The 4516-nt window shown below is 39.1% G+C and overlaps 1 non-coding gene across 1 annotated transcript; it reads left to right on the forward strand.

The window, feature by feature from the left end:
• The first annotated feature begins 3166 nt into the window (after positions 1 to 3166).
• On the forward strand, positions 3167 to 3257 carry trnar-ucu (transfer RNA arginine (anticodon UCU)). The gene is given in 2 exon segments: positions 3167 to 3203; positions 3222 to 3257. It is a non-coding gene; the product is annotated as a tRNA-Arg (tRNA).
• Positions 3258 to 4516: the final 1259 nt, after the last annotated feature.

The following is a 4516-nucleotide window of genomic DNA, read 5'->3' on the forward strand; positions in this document are numbered from 1 at the left end:
TAATAGTTTAATGATAGTTTGGGATGAAGCCAGATGTAGATATGACTATCGGAACAATGTGTATCTTATTCATGTTCCAAAGTCTTTCAATTTCCTCTTTCAATTCAGCGTGTGTCTGATGTTTTTCGTTTATTGATTTCCGTGAGTTATGTGGGCTTGGAATGGCTGTATCTATTAAATAATTTGTTTTCCTTGATTATCCTTCATTATTATATCCGGATGGATATTCAGGTTTGCCCTATTTGTAGTTACTGATCGGTCAGAATGTAATTGGTGGTATTCTGACTCTAAAACTGGATCAGTCATGTATTTATATTATTACTATTATTATCATTATTTTCTAGTGAAGCTTCAGTAAAGGTCTCTGCATAGAGGCACTTTATGGAATTGTTTACTTCAATTGACATCCCAGTGTTACAATTATCACTTAAGATGGAAAGAACGAAAGACTTCACGAAGCGCAGAGCAACCTTTGATTTTCACTGCCAGTGGTCTGTTATTCCAGACTATTGAGCAGTGATTCAAAGGGAAGAACCTGGAGAAGAAATTCCTGTGACCCCTTTTCGACTGCTTAATCCTTCTCAATCTTTAAAACTTGCGTGTTTCTGGTGAAAATGTGAACATTGAAAATTCAATCAGCTAAATGACGTCTTTTTTCGGCTTTCTGAAGGAGGATAAATAATAATGAAAATATGAAGGGAAGGCAGAATGTCTTGAAAATATAGCTACTTCTTTCCGTGGATGCTGCCTGAACTACTGAATGTTTGCACAGCTTTCTGTGTTTTTATCGGACTCCAGCGCCCGCAAGTTTTCTAATAAAAAGGGGATTTTGTATTTAGACAACGCAAAATATCAACAATTCCTTGCTCAGCTTAGCTAAACTTGAGAAATAGCTGTGCGTCTGTCAGTTGTAACGAACACTATGCTGACAAAACGCAATACAACGCTAGTGACCCCGACTTGATTCGAACCCGCAGCCTTCTGATCTGGGGTCAGACGCGCTACCGTTGCGCCACGATGTCCACCAACAGTAAATAGGAGAACAGTGAGTTCCTCCAGCAGTTTTTTCCATTTTTCACCTGATGTATTATAACTCACTTTTAATTTTAAAAACTTGATTACGTTGTTTGGACTTTATAATCTCAAATGTTCTAAACAATATCACATTGACTTACCAAAGTGAATTTCTGTAATTATAACATACAGATCTGTATTACTAAAAGGTTAAAAAAAAACTTTATTTCGGGTTTCAGAAAGTATGTTTGAAAGTCGAATGGAAGAAAACAAGCCGGGATTAGATGCAGTGAGTGATAGTGAGATAGTGTGATTGGTTTATCGAATGCAAAAATAGTCTACAGCTTTCAAATTAGATTTATTCTTCCTTATTTTTCCTATACTTCTTAAAAACCGAGTCATTCCTCACATATTGTTTCCCCTGACATTGACGACCCAACTGAACAGTCAATTTGCCCCAAGTGAGCATTTACAGTACATTATTTCAACATTGCATTTTACTGCCGGTGGTGCACAGCATATACCATGGCGGGCCAATGATATTTTAAAGTTTGTGACTCTTTGTAGTTAATAAGTATAATGCTAGGACATGAATTTCTGGTCCTGGTGTACTCTAAATTACCATTTCACTTGTTTTTCTTTATTATACAAGATACTTTTGTTGAACAATTGCAATGTAGATTTATTTGCTTAATATTATCCCAGTTTATGACACTCAATTTATTTCTCATTCATTCAAAGTTTGCCTTTTTTAAACTTTAAACCCCACATTGTGATTCTCCTCTATCTTAAAGGTTGATAGGAATTCTATAGCCTATATTCCTCTGAAGGATCAATCATTAGAGCTGTTTAAAGAGAAGCTAGATGTTCTTTAAAAGATCTAGAAATTATTAAATGTTGGAGTAGGCACAAAGGTCTGCTCCTACTATTTTTTGCTTTTATGGTACAATATTAATAAGGATACATAATCAGGACCATCAATTTGGTGCATGCAGAAGCAAGTAGGACGAGGATGGCTATACTATCTGGCTGTTACAAGGACGTAAAGTTTTTGGGAAGAGGGCTAAGCAAAATGTAATGTGGAAAAATCCTGCATTGTGTAGTTTTAGGTATATATCCATATCTATATAGATAGATAGGTGTATGTGTGTGTGGGGGGGGGTATATGTGTATGTGTGTGTGTGTGTGTGTGTATGTGTGTGTGTGTGTGTGTGTGTGTGTGTGTGTGTGTGTGTTTGTGTGTGTATGTGTGTGTATATATATATATATATATATATATATATATATACACACACACCTAAGACTTTTGCATAGTGTTGTAATTGTAAACGTGGAGCATGATAATTGTTCCATTGGTTGAAGTGTACGATCTGAGAAAGTACTTACAGGCAAAGACCCTAACTGAAGCCTCGCTCGAAAATACAACAAGGAAACTCCGTCAGACAGTGGGAACCAATAGCAACGATGTGTTTTGGGTGCTATTCTGAATTTAATCCTGCGGATTTGAAATTAAAATTCCCGAATTTTACTGTCAGCGCCCAGGCGACACACAGCACAGTCCATCGGACAGCCGCAGTGGGTTTCTTCAGGGGGCAGTTCTTGAGAAGCGTTTCACCGCTGCTCCCTCTACAGGAGAAAAAATACAGAGCAGAGCAGAAATTCACGCCGTACGGTTCCCTTCAAATGTATTCTATTAATATACAAACACAGCACGGTCCTTCAGAGAAAGTGAGCGCGCACCACCCAACTACACCATCCGAGCCATTAGCATAATAAAAAAACAAGTGCGGTTTTGTACCGAAGCCCAGCAAGGAAAACTTGTAATCTTACAGACCACGGCGGAACTGAATTCGAGTGGAAACACGGTCATGCCACACACAGATGGCCCCTCAAAAGAACAACTGACGACGAGGCTGCGATTTGAATCCAATTTGAAAAGCACAACCGATTAACAGTCTGTCGCCTTAACCATTCGACCAACTCAACGGTCCTTCTAAATGTTCCTGACCAATCCACTGCTGCAATACGATGGGAAGCGATGGACTGGTTTTGTCGGTTCCTCTGTTAAAGAATGATTAAGAAAGGATGAAAGGGAGCAAAAGAGCAAATGCTAAAGGATTTCCCTCCATCTGCCCTTAAATATTCATCAGTAGGCTCTGTGGCGCAATGGATAGCGTATTGGACTTCTAGTGATATGTAATGAAGCAATTCAAAGGTTGTGGGTTCGAGTCCCACCAGAGTCGTTATTTTGTCCCGATTCCTTTATAACGACAATCGTTGTAAGAATTCCAATGACCGATGACGTCCAGTAACGCCGCAGAAGCTGGAGAAACAGGCCATGGATTTAAATAAACAATTCATTCACTTAAAACGGGAAGAAAGTCGCTAAAAATGTACTAGTCCGTGGAAATCTTCTGGAAAACTAATGGTGCCACTGAGTCTTTGATTATTTCTGAGACGGGATAATAGTGTCAAAAAACAAAGGTTACCGCTTTGGTGGGAACAAGGATTTAAGTATGATCATCCGGAAGTACAACAAATGACGGATCATCTGGGTACGTTCCGGAAGTAACTATATACTGTACATATAGGTGTATTTTATTGTAATTGGTATTTTTTTTTTCATTATTATGCGTTGCAATGTACTGCTGCCGCAAAACAACAAGTTTCACGACAGTTTCTAACGAAATAGCTTTCGTTGCGGCGCATCTTCAGCTGACTGCACAACCAGCTAAAGCTGATCAACTGCATTAAATAATGAAGCCGTTATAAAATCGGTCTTGGCCAATATTTCCGTTAATGTACCTATCTGCTCGCTCTAATGGAGTAGTTCTATTTTTCTCAGAGAGGATCCAGAACATGTTTTCTAGAATCGTTGGCAGTGTGAGCGATTTCCTTTGCAGGGTTAGGTTGTGGAAGCTGGGACTGCTTCATCTGGAAGTCTTATACTGACAAGCCCCTTCATGGTCATCTTCTACATGACCAATATGACAAGATAGAGAGATAGTGAGTTCATATTTTGGATCCACTGGAACGGTATCGGTTACACTTCAATTCAATCCAGAAGCTGCGAATATTGGTGAAAGTTAGCTTCGCGGCAATAATGGCTGGAACATCCAGTTGTTTTACACGCTGCGGTCTCACATGACAACCGTTTATCTCTAGTCCATTCAGTCAGCTTTGAAGCATCCAATAAATAGGAAACTCGCATCAAACCTCACAATGATCTGTGGGAGAGTTTCAAAGGTCACACGGATTGGACAACAGTTTTAAAGTGAATTTATTCAACTAATCAGAGACTCCGCAAACTCTGAAATGCTGGAGGGGCGCGGGGAATTAGGTAATCAGGAGCATATGCAGAGAGTAAACTGTGGACACTTCGGGGCAAGAGAAAACATCAGGAAATCATTTATAAGAACGAATTTAGTGTAAAGGTGTTTAATCCCTGTAAACATCCGAACTTATATCTGTAAACGCTCCAGACCGGTTTCCTCTTTTTTAA

The sequence above is a fragment of the Hypanus sabinus genome, chromosome 9 (assembly GCF_030144855.1).
Source record: "Hypanus sabinus isolate sHypSab1 chromosome 9, sHypSab1.hap1, whole genome shotgun sequence".
In the NCBI taxonomy this organism is placed as follows: domain Eukaryota; kingdom Metazoa; phylum Chordata; class Chondrichthyes; order Myliobatiformes; family Dasyatidae; genus Hypanus; species Hypanus sabinus.